The sequence below is a fragment of the Quercus suber genome, unplaced genomic scaffold (genome assembly GCF_002906115.3).
Source record: "Quercus suber isolate HL8 unplaced genomic scaffold, Cork oak 2.0 scaffold_812, whole genome shotgun sequence".
In the NCBI taxonomy this organism is placed as follows: Eukaryota; Viridiplantae; Streptophyta; class Magnoliopsida; order Fagales; family Fagaceae; genus Quercus; species Quercus suber.
The window spans coordinates 148,936-165,917 of NW_027070244.1; the positions used below are offsets into that span (position 1 = coordinate 148,936).

Below are 16,982 nucleotides of genomic sequence, written 5' to 3' on the forward strand. Positions count from 1 at the left end.
TCCTTTCACACCGCTGGCAAATTCAACCAATAGTACCAAAAATGCAATAAGACCCATAAATAATAGCAAAAATAAGTTAAAAATTCTTATAAGCTAAGAAATTCATGGTCAATGCCACTGTTTTCTACTTATTTCTGCAAAAAATATTTTTTGAAATATAATTTTCCTATCTTTGATGTTTGGGGCAATAAAAAATTCATGGTCAGCAGAAACATATACATAAAACCATTTTTGTTCTACTATGAGATTGTGTTTGGTGCAATCATTTTTGTCAACAAAAACATGTTTGGTGCAATAAAAGATTCAGCTTGTGTTTCATACACATTCTTGACCCCTTTCACTCCTCTGCATTTCCATTACTACCAATCTACCATGAACTCCCTCTCCCCAATGCTTCACTACTTTTATGCTGCTGTTGCCACCTCCCTCCCCTTACTCCTTTGCATCGCTACTTTATTCTTAGGCGTAAGTTGTATAGGTACATTGAATTAGTGTGGTTTGACTTGATGGCCTAGCTCCATAGCAAAAATCCCTAAGTGGCTACAACTTTGACATATAAAATTGTCTGTTTCAAGCCCCCATTGGGGGTATATATTGAGTGAGAGCCTAGGCTAATCATACACTAACCCTAGGATATTATACAAGTTAGAACGTGCAATATAAGTACTATTGTACATTAGTACAACTTGTAAATGGACATTGAACTTGGACTGATATCTCATACATTCTTAATAGTGATGCAAGTCTATCAATGATAAAGTATCACTTATCTCAAAAGGTTAAATTGATAAGAAATAATGAATTTAATCACTTAATTATTATTCTTAAACTTCCCTTTATGTGTGTGCTCCGACTATCAATCAGGTTGGGACTAGGTTTTTACATATTAAATAAAAATGTCGGACATCAAGGTATAGAAACAGAAAAGAAAAGAAATTATCCATGTAACTGGATAAGGGATGCATTTTTTTAGTAGTTTTTAATTTGATTATATGTTTTGCATCACTCATATGAACTATCATAATTCATTGCTTGGCACGATTTATTTGCAATATCGTCTCATTTTCCATTCCTTTATTTCATGGTGAGTCTATACATCTTACAGTTTATTGTCGCCTTACGAATGGCTCTGAATGAAAATTTGGAGAATATGTATGTTTGTTACATATTGGAGTTGCATGTTTAATTCTTTCCTAATGATTCTGAACATCGATGTGCAACGGAGATCTTTTCTAGAATGTCCTGAATAAATCATGGCCCTTCAGCTTTAAAGAGATGATGTTATCTCATTATCCTCAATGATTAATTGTAGGGAATTCTATATGTAAGAGATAATAAGGAACATCCTAATGACATATCCTAACTATTGAAAACCTTGCAACTCTTGAGGGCATTGGTAATTGTAAAGATTTGAAAAGAATTTAAGAAGATTTCTTCATCTAAGAAGTAGATTTCTCATACCTATCAATTGAATTTCCTTAGTTAACATTAAGACCCTTTCATGCAAAGTGAAGCTATAATATGCTAGTTTCATTCCTCTCCAACGAAAAATTTGGCCTTTTATGCACTATTATCACTTTTCTTCCATGAGCTAATTACCTTACAAAGACAAGTTCAAACTATATTTTATCTAATATTTCTTGTCATCTATTTCTTGTTAGGTCTTTGTTTTCATTTTTCTTCTCTAGAAATTTATCGAGTTGAATCTATATGATTGTGTATTTCAGAGTCTGTCACAAATTAATCAGAATTTGAGATGAAGAGAAAATAATTTTGTTTCAATCTTGTGTGCTTATTCTTCCTCTCTTTGGAAATCAAGAAATCAGACCTTTGATCATCAAAACTTGACTACCTTTTGAACTTCAATTGTTACACTCATTTGTATATGATAGAACTTCTTGAGAATTTTTATTTGTAATTTCTACTTGCAGATTAGGGATTTTAAAATTGCAAAAACAGAGGAAGATATTGGCTACTATGCTGGTTATGTGGGTGAGAATAGTTTCATTACTTAATACTCATTTGTAGTACATTAAAATCTTGATATTCTGGTGCCTCAAGAAGTAGTCCTAACAAACTGCTCAATATCTTGAAGGGTCTTCATTTATGTTTGGAAGAGCTTTGACATCTGTTCCCTGGGGAATGGTGGCTGATTGCTATGGTCGAAAACCTGTTATAATTATTGGGACTCTCGCAGTGTTAGTACACACCCAATTAATATATTTGCTAATAAAATTTGAATGTTTTCTCCAAAATGTCTAAAATGTCTGTTTGTTTGTATTTTTTTTTTCCTTAGGGTAATTTTCAATACTCTCTTTGGCCTTAGTGTAAATTTTTGGATGGCTGTTACTACAAGGTTTCTTCTTGGAAGTTTGAATGGCTTACTTGGACCAATAAAGGTACAATTTCAGTATTGTATATTTCTTTCATGTGGTAAGGAAGTACTAGAAAGTTGATTGTGTTCTCAAATTTTAACAATTTATTTGTTGGTTAGCTTAATCCAGTTTTCCAATATGTGCATGCATTAACTTCTTCCATGTTACCAGGCATATGTAACAGAAATTTTCCGAGATGAATACCAAGCTTTAGGAGTATCAACAGTGAGTCTTACTTATGTGTATAATTTATGTTGAGTTCTTGAAAGTGGATCATATCAACAAAACTAAGAATTATGACTAACTTCAGGTTAGTACAGCATGGGGCATAGGATTGATCATTGGCCCAGCTTTGGGAGGATTTCTTGCACAGGTACGTTTATTTCTTGTGCTGTTGTAGACATCCCTTTTTTGCACCTAGTTACTATGCTGAATGAAAAAATAAAGTTTCCATTTGACCAACAAGAAGGAGATGTTTTTGTTTTGTTTTGTTTTGTTTTTTGTAACATGAAAATGAGTAAAATCAATGAGAATTAATAGCTTACCCAGTCGACATTGTGTAAAGAAGTGAGAGAGAGAACCAACTACATTTTCAATTTTTTTGTGTTCTAGTATTTATAAAAAAAAATCATTTGGGGAAAAAAAAGAAGAAAAAAAAAGACTGCCTTTAAATGGAAAAATGAGAATGGAAGTATAATGTATGAAAAATGGAAAAAACAATTCATATGTGGTTAAAATTCCACAAATTTGGGTGTACATATCATATTAACACCCAGCTTGTAAGAAGATTCTTCAAAAAGATTGTTATGCTAGAAGACTTTAATATATGTGATAGTTAGTTGCGTAATCAAATTTCTGTGTCTTCATACATAACTTATTTACTCCACTGTTGTTGTTACACAATTTTGTCATTCAGCCAGCAGAGAAGTATCCCAACATATTTTCCAAAGATTCTTTTTTTGGGAGGTAATTGTATTTTTTTCAATTGAATATTTTAAGAAAGATGCAATTGAAACTTCTCACTTCAACATTTTTACTGTTCATTGACGTTTTATTTATGTGGTTATGATGCAGATTTCCGTACTTCTTGCCTTGCCTTTGTATATCAGTTTTTGCGTTATCAGTCACTGTTGCTTGTATCTGGCTTCCGGTCTATACTATAATTTAGTTCTTATGAGATATTTTTAAAAAATATTATTATTAATTGTTTGCGTCCAATTCTTTTGTTTTAGTTTTTTGTTAGCATATTTATATTTGTGGCAATGAGTTATTTGAAAATCTTGCTGTAGCGGATTTTTACATTTTCAAAATCTAAACTTGATTCAAAATTTTAAGCAACCCGAGGAGTTGCAGGAAGTTCGTTTTCAAGACTTCACATCTTGCTCTAGCCTACCTCATTATATTTAGATAGAACTTGCTTGAATTTATTTATTTATTTATTTATTTATTTATTTTTTTTGTTTTAAAAAATTATTGGTTATCTACATATTCTTTTCCTAAATGTGTGGATTTTTTCAGGAAACATTGCACATGCATAGTGGAAATAGCATATTACCTGATGACTTAGATGAAGCTTTAGAAGCAGGATCCTGTGATCCTAATATGAAAAGGGAAAAACAATAGAAACAGAAGAAAGTGGTCCAATTCCTAAGAAGAGCCTCCTGAGGAATTGGCCTTTGATGTCATCTATCATTGTCTATTGTATCTTCTCACTTCATGGTATGGATTACACAGAGGTATCTCTCATACCTCTTTTCTTAAACTATATTTATCATACCTCTTTTCTTAAACTATATTTATTTGTATTTTGTTGGATATTGGTCGTCCATTATCACATTTCAGTGGCTATACTTGCATATTTTTGTCCACTAAAACATTTGGTTGATCGCTGTTTTTGCAAGAGTACATAATGTGCACATCAAATTCTATACTTATAGTTTCATTTTGTAATGTGCTATGAAGTTCTAGTTTGGTATTACCGTATTACTGATAACCAACACTCTCCTGTAGATATTCTCCTTATGGGCTGTCAGCCCTCGGAAGTTTGGGGGTTTGAGCTACTCAACTGAAGATGTTGGTGAAGTTCTGTCAGTCACAGGTATATTCTTATACTAATATATATCATTTTATATTAGTTGTGTAATTAATTTCATTTTCTTCTTCTTCTATTTTTTCTTTGCAATGGAATTTTCATCACATTTTAAAATCAAATATGACGGTTCATGTATGTACATCTAGACATATAAAGTTTCTAGTGTTTATAATATGTGAGCGGCTATAGTTTGCCAAAATAATCTGCTAGATTTTTGTACATAACTGAATTCTTAGAGGTACTATCATAACTTCCCCAGAGACTTGTGCTCGTAATTTGTAAGAATATACTTATTACCTAAAATCCGGCACATTTGTGTCTCCTCCTATCTCAAAAGTAACGAGTGTCACTGATTAAGAGTGTTGTGTAGCTCTTGAACAGAACAATATGTTATGCATAATTTTATATTAAAAGTTGTTCCTCTCTTTACTTCAAAGGTGCTTGAGACTTGAACTTTTACAATGTTTCCTTTATATTTTTCACACTATAAGACGACAATATGACATTCGAGAATGGTTAAGAGACTATATTATTAATGTGAGGCAATTTTTTTTTTGATAGGTATTAATGTGAGGCAAATTTTAAATTTGAACAATGCTAAAAGCTTTTCTTTAATACTTTTCTGTTAATGTTTTAGGTTTTGGCCTACTTGTTTTTCAACTTTCTTTATATCCATACGTGGAGAGACTTTTTGGGGCCATAATGGTATCTCGCATTTCAGGGGTAAGTTTCCATAACTCCATAGTAGACCTGCACTTCACTTTTGTGTTTGCAGTGCATATAATCTTGTTTTTCCACGTGTTTTTGGACTGCTTAATCCCATATGCAGGTTTTATCCATACCCGTGCTAGCAAGTTACCCATTGATAGCCACATTGAGCGGGCTTACCCTTGCCTTGGTGTTAAATTGTGCTTCTGTGATCAAGAATGTCTTATCTGTAAGTGCATATGCATCTTCAAGATCTCTTTTTAATTACCAATTCACTACAGCAGAATCGAGTTTGATTAACAGAGTGATATGAAGATGCTCAGATAAATTTTGATTACTAGAAATTATGCTTATGATTGTATGATAAGCTTTGTTTTTAACGACTAACTACTGGCTTAATGCGAATTATTTAGATAGACATTAGATTGAAATAAATCTCTCAATGCATAAAAAATAAATTGTACATGTTCTACTATACGGTACTATGCCGATGCACAGATTAATGTCAGAAATCAAATCAGCATTTGTTATGTTACTATATTGGATCGAAGATTTTTTGTTGTGTTCGCATTTTCTCGCTACCCATTATAACTTGGGGAAGGGTATATAAGTTGTAGGAGTTCATGTTAAACATGTTAAAACCATGCAGAAATCTGTAATTTTTCCTAAAAAAAGGGAACCATCATCATCTGTGGAGAATGCTTGTTGCTTCATAGAGGACCCTATTATTACCGGCAACAGAATTGTTGCTTTTGAAAAATGTTATTGCATCTCTCTAGTTTCAACATTTTGCTATGGTCCATATCATTTATGGCATGATATGTCACAATCTATTTTATTGTTCAGTTTTGGTTTCATTCCATTTTAGGCCCTTTTGTAGTGGTACTTTTGGTTAAGTAATGTGTTTGAGCTTGGCGAGAGAGTGTAATGAAGTGTTTGTGTGTTTAACAGTTAGTTTGTTTCTCAAAAAAAAAAAAAAAAAAAAAAAAATTTGGACACTCCTTTCCCTTTGTTGAATGGTTTCCCACTGTTCTTCATCTTCAGAAATTTGCGAAAGTTTTTCGCAAGATATGCTACTTCCTTCTCCATTCCATCTTCTTCAGAAGGATCATCCATTCTTTCGGTGATGGCTTTAAGAGCAAGCGATTTACTCGTCTTATGGGAAGGCAGTCCAAGCTCATATGTTTGGAGAGACCCAATCAGCTCCTGAATTTTAATCTCATCTAGGTTTTTACTCTCTTCTATGGCTGTGACTTTTGCTCTAAAGCTTTCAAGCAAGGACCTCAAGATTTTTCTCACCACCTTAGTATCTTTAATCTTCTTGCCAAGATTGAGCTTAGTAATGACAATTTCGTTGAGCTTTCCATAGAATGAATCAAATGATTCATCTTCACCCATCTTGAGCTCTTCAAACTTGGTGGTAAGCATTTGGAGCTTTGTGTCCTTCACCTTCTTAGTACCTTCATATGTAGTCCCCAAAATCTCTCAAGCTTCTTTGGCTACGGTCATATGAGAAATCCTGTGAAATTCATTAGGAGACACACCACAAAAAATAGCATTTAAAGCTTTACTGTTACTATTGGCTGCCGCAAGAGCTACCTTATTTCAGGTGGATTTTTCAGTCTCCAGCCTGGTCTAACCTATTTCAACCGCATCCCACACGGTGTCATCAATAGAGCATAGGAATGCCCTCATTCTAACTTTTCAAAAGGCATAATTGTTACCATAAAAAATGGTGGAACATTTAAGGATTGAGACTTATTCATCTCAGAAAGGGTCAATGATCACACTCAAGTATTTAAACCACAACAAGTGTACCCACTCTGATACCAATTGAAAGTTCAAAAAAACGTGTAAAACACTTTGAACGTTTGGACCCCCAATTACAAAATTACCAATTCAAGCTTTATATCAAACAGTTAATGTGTGAAACAGATAACAAGCTTACAAAGAATATAAAAAATCTAAGCCAAATATAAACACATCCACAGAGTAAATATAAGGAAAGATAAAGGAAGGAAAGATGCAAAACACGGACAACACACGATGTGTTATGAAGAGAAACAAAGCCCTCGGATAAAACCTCTCCGCCCCCTTCCAAGCTAAATAATCCACTAAAGAATGTAGTTGGGATAATGAACAAAAGACCCTCCAACCTAATCTACCCAAGTACCTAAGCCCTCCAATTTCTTGCTCAACGAGGTTACCCAAACCTATTTCTTCTTTAGCTTCCCGATTCCTACTAGACCATAGCATAACCAATGTATATTGGTTCCTTCCAAATCTTCCCTTAGCACAAATGAACCTTCTCACAGACGTGGGTTGGTGAGATAAGGATTTGGTCAATGGCCTCTCAAGGATGTGACAATAGAGGGAAGAGAGTAGAGGAATTTGAAGAGTCTCTAAGGTAAAGATTGGGGATGAGGCAATCTTGTTTTTCTTTAGGGTTTCTCTCACAAAAATTCTCTCTGGATGCTCTATTAATTTAGTGGGTATAAGGGTCTATATATAGTGGTGTGTGTTTGGAATACGAAGAGTCAGTTTTTGCCAAAAGGGTTATTGGCGGCTTGACTTGCGGCTTGTCCAAGTCGTAGTTCAAGTCGCGACGTAACGGCCTGGCCAGCCTGAATTTTTCCTATAGTGCGACACTGGCGCGACTCTTTAGCTTTCCTATGTGCATCTCACGTGCCAGCATTTGGCGGCTTGCAAGCCGCGAGTTAGCAGCGAGTCCTAGCTACGAAACTCTGCCTTCTTGCACATACTTGATCTTTTCTTCACATCTTCTCACACACTACCCTTATAATGATCCACCTAAATATAGGGTTACTAAGTGCTTAAATTACAAGCAAATTGGCACGGAATAAAGCCAACAAGATGGTTGATAAATTTCAACCTTACATGTATTTCTGAACTACTTGATGTTTCCATGTAAGCAGGTGTCCATTATAACTGGCTTGTTTCTCCTGCAAAATAGAGCTGTGGTATTTTTTTTTCCTTATTTTATTTAATGTAATTTCTTTATTATTGCATTTTTAAGTGGTGATTAAACCACAAAATGTCTTATGTCAATTGAATCCTATATTGACAATAGGATCAAGACCAAAGAGGAGCTGCTAATGGCATTGCTATGACTTTAATGTCTCTATTCAAAGCAGCTGGACCAGCTGGAGGTGGTGCCATGTAAGTGTCGCTTAAATTTCTTTGGCTTTTATTTTTATAGGTGATAGGGAAATTCACATATGGACGATGGATCACAATAGGAGTTTAAATTAATAGGTCAACTAAGAGTTAAAAACAATAACCTGAGAAATAAATGAAAATAAAGTTTGGCAAAAAAGAAATAAAGAAAAACAATAAGCGAAAAAGTAGTTTATGGTTAGCACGGTATATCACCATTCATAGAAAAGAATCTTTTAAGTCACTTTGGATGGGTTTAAGTTACACATGTTATTATTGTTACCGATATTACACCACTTGATAACTTTCTATGGGATGCAATATTTTGACTATCACTAAGCTACTGAGGAACAATCGAAGTTTCGATCTTATAGAGTTCAATTTTAGTTCTCAACCCATGACCAATATGAGTTTGAAGTTTCCTTTTACTTATTCTTACAACTACCAAACTTGCAAAATTATCAAGATGATTAGAGATAATCGAGTTTGTGAATCAAATAGTAAATAACATCTCATTAATATGTAATTTGGCATGAGTTAATAAACAAAAAAACATGTAATCAAATGGTGAGATTTCAAAATATTAATTATATAAAAAAATTATTAATTGGTGCAACAGCGACAAAGAATTACATATGTGTAACTTCATTCTTTTTTCATTTGTACATTGCCATTTTATATTGATTTTTTTACTCCATAATCTCTTATGGAGGCATGATATTTTCTAATTACATCTTTTGTTTGGATATCTTGGTCTATAGATTTTCATGGGCACAAAAGCGTCAAGATGCTGCTTTCCTCCCAGGTATTACTCAACTACAATTTTGATCCTTTTTTCTATACTTGTAAGCTGAACTGCAAATTTCAAAGGACAATTCTTTGTCTACACTTTACATTCCGAGGAGATTGTCATTAATTTCATAAGGATTTTAGAAAACTCATGCATGAATGCCCAAGGACGAGAGACTACAGCTTTATGAAGCATAGGGTTTATTTCCGAATGTAGACTCTCCTTTTATAGGTAAATGATGGGGGTGGAGATGGGATTCGAACCACATACATGAAGCGCCACGAAGGCTATCACTTGAACCCCAACTCCCCTTATTTACGCTTCAATAAGTAAACATAAAAATAAAAAGATTCGGCGTATTGAATATGTGAAAAGTTTAGTGCGGAGTTCGATGAGAATAGTAATCATAGAGAGAACATACTTGATCCTAACAATTTTTGATACTGAATGACTTCAAAATTTGTGTTGAAATATAGGTGACAATATGGTTTTCTTCGTCTTGAACGTGATTGAAGCATTTGGAGTGCTGATGACATTCAAACCATTTCTTATTGAAAGATGAATTCCATGATCAGAGAGAGATGGCTGTATTATATTCGAGAATAGGGGTAATCTTGAGCAGTGTCAATATAGTAATATACTACTTGTCAATGTTCGGGGGAAAAAAAAAAAAAAAGAATGAAAGAAACAACTCAATCCCCATTTATGTCTTAGGTCACTGAAATATTTTAGACGTTTTCCTTCTAATTGTTTGTAATCCATGTATTGTAATTAAACAATTATATCATGATTTAATAAGCAATTGCAGCGTCAGATTTTTTTTATATTGTTTTTTGATGCCTCGATCTCCAGTGGTTTCCTATAGAAGTCATGAAGACAGTCTTGAAGTAGGGAAGTGGTGACATAATTGCTGTCAATTAAAACACCAAGCAAAATGGTTTGACTAAAATTTGTGAGTCCATGTAGTAGTACCGATTATGAACATAGAACCAGTCCAGGGTCCAGCCACTTAACAAAGGCACATGAGTTTTCCAGCTTTGGCACAAATCACTTATGAGTTCCTTATAAATGGGTTCAAAAAATTAAGTAAATTTTATTTGCTTGATGCAAATGATGTGAGATCATTTTTAGACAAATTGAGATGAGCAAAAATATTGGATTTAGCAAGCTCCATAGTTAGCATCCATGGTAGGTGTTTCAAAATAATGCAATTTTGACACACCAAAAGCATACTTTATTATTTTACTACATCATTTTACAATATTCCATTTATCAGATGTTTTATCATTCAATTTTATACATTAAAATAATATTTACTACACATTAAAGTAATATATTATCTCCTCTCCATTATTATCAACAACAGCAACAACATCAATGGCACAACCACCAGCCACCAATATCTACTACCGCAATAACACTGACAGCCACCACTGGCCATCACCCCCACAACCCACCACCATCACTGCCACTGTCATTGCCCATAGCCCACAGACCACCACTACCCAGATCAACTGAACCACCACCTGCCACCTACAATTTAAAAAACAAACACAGAACCTATACCACCCCTACAGCCTACCATCACCCATACCTCACCCATCATATCAGAACCCACCATCACCACCACTACAACCCACCTCTACTACAAACCAGCCACCACAATAACTCACCAATATCAAATTAACCCAAATTGTAGCAAAAAAATAAAAAAAATAAAAAATAAATAAAAAAATAAAAAACCCATAACCAGAGAGAGGCAGAGTGAAAGGCGAACATAAAGGAGAGGGAAGAGGGTGAGATTGACGGCGGCCTCGGGGTGAGATTGGCCGTGACTGGAGAAGGTGAGACCATAAATGAGATCGGTGAGATCAAGCGTGGCTGAGTGAAATTGACAGCGGCTGACGATATTGATGGCGGCTGGGCGAGATCGGCGGTTGCGGCTTTAGAGGGTGAGAGAGATTGAGAGGAATCGGTGAGAGGAACAAAGCAAGAGAGAGGAAACCGGTGAGAGAGAAGAGAAAAGAAAAAGTGAAGAGAGAGGAGGGAGAAAAGAGAATAAAAAAACTATTAAAATTTATACCATTTCTATCCGCACCGTCTCATGTTTGAAATGGTACTGTAGCCGTGTGGCATATTTTTTGAGATTTGGAACATCTAATAAAACTTTGTTTTTAGTGTTTGGTGTGCCAAATGTGTCATATTATAGCATTTAACACACTTGCTACAGATGCTCTAAGAACTAGGATGTCCACCATTGATACCATTGGAACTCGATAAAATTAAGACCAAGTTATGACTAAATCCACCTAACGTCAATGATCCCCTATTCCCTAGTCTACACCCGTCGGGTATTGATTACTTTAGAACTTTTTGCATATGCAATTGAAACATCATAAAATTGTTTTCAAACAAACAACAAAACCAAATCATTTTTCTTGGAAATATATTCTGTTCCACCTAAACAAACAGAACGTAGAAGTGATTCCTAGAAACCTATAGGCATGATGCTATAGTTATTTTGGCGAAAATGGGCTTTTGCCCATAATTTTTAAACTATGCAGTAATTTGTCCATGTTTTCAAACTATTTAGGTATATGTCCTTGTTTTGGAACTTGATTTTCTAAAAATCAAGTTCCCCTTATAACTTGAGTTTTCTTATTATTGATTGATTTTTCGAGTTTTCTTATTAGTGTCGATCGGTATTAATTGGGAAATTATTAGTACCGATTAGTACTAATTGAAATTTGATTAATACCAGTCAGTATTAATTGGAAACTAAATAATACCGATCGGTATTAATATGATTTCCCTTCAGAAAATGCTCAAAAACCATTACGATTTTTCAATAGTGACTTGAATCACATTTTTGGCCCTACAAACATTTGCGATTAAGAAGTGCCAGCATACAAATGTATTTGAACATTGTTGAGGAATCTTTTTCCATGCCACATGGCATTACATCATTGGCAACCCACGCCATATCAACATATTATTGATTTTTGGGTAAAACTCTTTAAATCTTAAAATAAACTCATATCTTATTAAACTACATGGATTGGGTTCACATGACCCACAAGATCATCACTTCAAGAGGCGGATTCATGGTTCATATTTCCTCTTTATCAATTGGGCTTATAGCCCACGACATCATCAACATCAATATATGGATAGGGCTCAAGTAATGAATCAAAGCTCACGGCCCATATTACCTCTCTCATATTCAGGGAGAGCGGCTTCTCCAACAAAAGCCCATATATACATAAAATGACAGCAAAGCCCAAGGTATGTCATCTCATCTTTGGTTCATGATCCAAGCTCATGAGTCTCTTTGGGGAAACTTTGGAAGTCGTGGTTTGGAGGGTCAAAAAGTATGTTTAGTAAAGTTCCAGCAGCTTAAAGTTGATAAAAGAAACATGTTGCTTGACATGTCTTCTCCAACTCCCTAAACTCAGATGAGTCAGTGTGTAGCACGTAACATTTGGTAAGCCTCTCTTATCACATGAACACTTAAANGGTTTCATTCCATTTCAACCAAAACTTTCAAATCAATCTTGCAAATATAATGATAAATTGTTTTTTTATCTAGATATCTTAGTCATCTTGATTTTCTTGAGCTATTTGAAATAAAATAAAGAAATCTCTAGGCATTTTTCTAGGATTATAAGCAATTATAAATATGCTCCAAACAAATGTTGTACAAAAGTTAAGACAAAACTTTGGTAAAGTTACTTCAGTGTTGTACATTAGATTCCCCAATCAAATTCAAACACAGTTGCATTGAGTTACGAAACACAAACAACTTAATCTTAACCGAGGACAATTAAATTTGATGTAGCTATTTGTTTGGATTTAATTGGAAACCTAATATATCGTGAATAAGGTATATACCTAAGTTTTAACCTAAAGTTTCAGCTATGGGAGTTGAGGAGTTAGTTTTACCTAGATGGAAGTTAGATGAAAAAGATAGCATTTCGTCATTACCTAGTTGTATGTGTTGCCATTAAGCATACAACCAAATGAACCTGCAATTTTTATTTTCATTGATCAAACTTTTTTTTTTTTTTTTTTTACATTAATTTTTCTTGTTACAATTATTACATGTCATACTATATCTATGCATAAATAAATTGTACTTCAATCAACACATGCACAGATGCCCTCACCTCTTAGCAATTATGTTATATAGAATTTCTTTACAGCCCCACCCCCCTCCCCGAAAAAAATCCTGAATAGGGTTCATAGTCTCCTTTTTCAGATTATGTATTGAAAGTTCAAAAAAACGTGTAAAACACCTTTGAACGTTTGGACCCCCAATTACAAAATTACCAATTCAAGCTTTATATCAAACAGTTAATGTGTGGAACATGATAACAAGCTTACAATAGAATCAATAAACAATCTAAGCCAAATATAAACACATCCACAGAAGTAAATATAAGGTAAAGATAAATGAAGGAAAGATGCAAACACACGGACAACACACGATGTGTTATTGAAAAGAAAACGAAGTCCTCGGCATAAAACCTCTCCGCCACCTTCCAAGCGGTAAATAATCCACTAAAGAATGTAGTTGGGATACATGAACAACAAAAGATCCTCCAATCCTAATCTACCCAAGTACCTAAGCCCTCCAAACTTCTTGCTCCAACGAGGTTACACCGAACCTATATCTTCTTTAGCTTCCCGGATTCCGCTACATAGAGTTCAATTTTAGTTCTCAACCCATGACCAATATGAGTTTGAAGTTTCCTTTTACTTATTCTTACAACTACCAAACTTGCAAAATTATCAAGATGATTAGAGATAATCGAGTTTGTGAATCAAATAGTAAATAACATCTCATTAATATGTAATTTGGCATGAGTTAATAAACAAAAAAACATGTAATCAAATGGTGAGATTTCAAAATATTAATTATATAAAAAAATTATTAATTGGTGCAACAGCGACAAAGAATTACATATGTGTAACTTCATTCTTTTTTCATTTGTACATTGCCATTTTATATTGATTTTTTTACTCCATAATCTCTTATGGAGGCATGATATTTTCTAATTACATCTTTTGTTTGGATATCTTGGTCTATAGATTTTCATGGGCACAAAAGCGTCAAGATGCTGCTTTCCTCCCAGGTATTACTCAACTACAATTTTGATCCTTTTTTCTATACTTGTAAGCTGAACTGCAAATTTCAAAGGACAATTCTTTGTCTACACTTTACATTCCGAGGAGATTGTCATTAATTTCATAAGGATTTTAGAAAACTCATGCATGAATGCCCAAGGACGAGAGACTACAGCTTTATGAAGCATAGGGTTTATTTCCGAATGTAGACTCTCCTTTTATAGGTAAATGATGGGGGTGGAGATGGGATTCGAACCACATACATGAAGCGCCACGAAGGCTATCACTTGAACCCCAACTCCCCTTATTTACGCTTCAATAAGTAAACATAAAAATAAAAAGATTCGGCGTATTGAATATGTGAAAAGTTTAGTGCGGAGTTCGATGAGAATAGTAATCATAGAGAGAACATACTTGATCCTAACAATTTTTGATACTGAATGACTTCAAAATTTGTGTTGAAATATAGGTGACAATATGGTTTTCTTCGTCTTGAACGTGATTGAAGCATTTGGAGTGCTGATGACATTCAAACCATTTCTTATTGAAAGATGAATTCCATGATCAGAGAGAGATGGCTGTATTATATTCGAGAATAGGGGTAATCTTGAGCAGTGTCAATATAGTAATATACTACTTGTCAATGTTCGGGGGAAAAAAAAAAAAAAAGAATGAAAGAAACAACTCAATCCCCATTTATGTCTTAGGTCACTGAAATATTTTAGACGTTTTCCTTCTAATTGTTTGTAATCCATGTATTGTAATTAAACAATTATATCATGATTTAATAAGCAATTGCAGCGTCAGATTTTTTTTATATTGTTTTTTGATGCCTCGATCTCCAGTGGTTTCCTATAGAAGTCATGAAGACAGTCTTGAAGTAGGGAAGTGGTGACATAATTGCTGTCAATTAAAACACCAAGCAAAATGGTTTGACTAAAATTTGTGAGTCCATGTAGTAGTACCGATTATGAACATAGAACCAGTCCAGGGTCCAGCCACTTAACAAAGGCACATGAGTTTTCCAGCTTTGGCACAAATCACTTATGAGTTCCTTATAAATGGGTTCAAAAAATTAAGTAAATTTTATTTGCTTGATGCAAATGATGTGAGATCATTTTTAGACAAATTGAGATGAGCAAAAATATTGGATTTAGCAAGCTCCATAGTTAGCATCCATGGTAGGTGTTTCAAAATAATGCAATTTTGACACACCAAAAGCATACTTTATTATTTTACTACATCATTTTACAATATTCCATTTATCAGATGTTTTATCATTCAATTTTATACATTAAAATAATATTTACTACACATTAAAGTAATATATTATCTCCTCTCCATTATTATCAACAACAGCAACAACATCAATGGCACAACCACCAGCCACCAATATCTACTACCGCAATAACACTGACAGCCACCACTGGCCATCACCCCCACAACCCACCACCATCACTGCCACTGTCATTGCCCATAGCCCACAGACCACCACTACCCAGATCAACTGAACCACCACCTGCCACCTACAATTTAAAAAACAAACACAGAACCTATACCACCCCTACAGCCTACCATCACCCATACCTCACCCATCATATCAGAACCCACCATCACCACCACTACAACCCACCTCTACTACAAACCAGCCACCACAATAACTCACCAATATCAAATTAACCCAAATTGTAGCAAAAAAATAAAAAAAATAAAAAATAAATAAAAAAATAAAAAACCCATAACCAGAGAGAGGCAGAGTGAAAGGCGAACATAAAGGAGAGGGAAGAGGGTGAGATTGACGGCGGCCTCGGGGTGAGATTGGCCGTGACTGGAGAAGGTGAGACCATAAATGAGATCGGTGAGATCAAGCGTGGCTGAGTGAAATTGACAGCGGCTGACGATATTGATGGCGGCTGGGCGAGATCGGCGGTTGCGGCTTTAGAGGGTGAGAGAGATTGAGAGGAATCGGTGAGAGGAACAAAGCAAGAGAGAGGAAACCGGTGAGAGAGAAGAGAAAAGAAAAAGTGAAGAGAGAGGAGGGAGAAAAGAGAATAAAAAAACTATTAAAATTTATACCATTTCTATCCGCACCGTCTCATGTTTGAAATGGTACTGTAGCCGTGTGGCATATTTTTTGAGATTTGGAACATCTAATAAAACTTTGTTTTTAGTGTTTGGTGTGCCAAATGTGTCATATTATAGCATTTAACACACTTGCTACAGATGCTCTAAGAACTAGGATGTCCACCATTGATACCATTGGAACTCGATAAAATTAAGACCAAGTTATGACTAAATCCACCTAACGTCAATGATCCCCTATTCCCTAGTCTACACCCGTCGGGTATTGATTACTTTAGAACTTTTTGCATATGCAATTGAAACATCATAAAATTGTTTTCAAACAAACAACAAAACCAAATCATTTTTCTTGGAAATATATTCTGTTCCACCTAAACAAACAGAACGTAGAAGTGATTCCTAGAAACCTATAGGCATGATGCTATAGTTATTTTGGCGAAAATGGGCTTTTGCCCATAATTTTTAAACTATGCAGTAATTTGTCCATGTTTTCAAACTATTTAGGTATATGTCCTTGTTTTGGAACTTGATTTTCTAAAAATCAAGTTCCCCTTATAACTTGAGTTTTCTTATTATTGATTGATTTTTCGAGTTTTCTTATTAGTGTCGATCGGTATTAATTGGGAAATTA

At 34.5% G+C, this 16,982-nt stretch overlaps 1 pseudogene; it reads left to right on the forward strand.

The window, feature by feature from the left end:
* The first annotated feature begins 896 nt into the window (after positions 1–896).
* On the forward strand, positions 897–9,934 carry LOC111999066 (protein ZINC INDUCED FACILITATOR-LIKE 1-like; annotated as a pseudogene).
* The last annotated feature ends 7,048 nt before the right edge of the window (positions 9,935–16,982 follow it).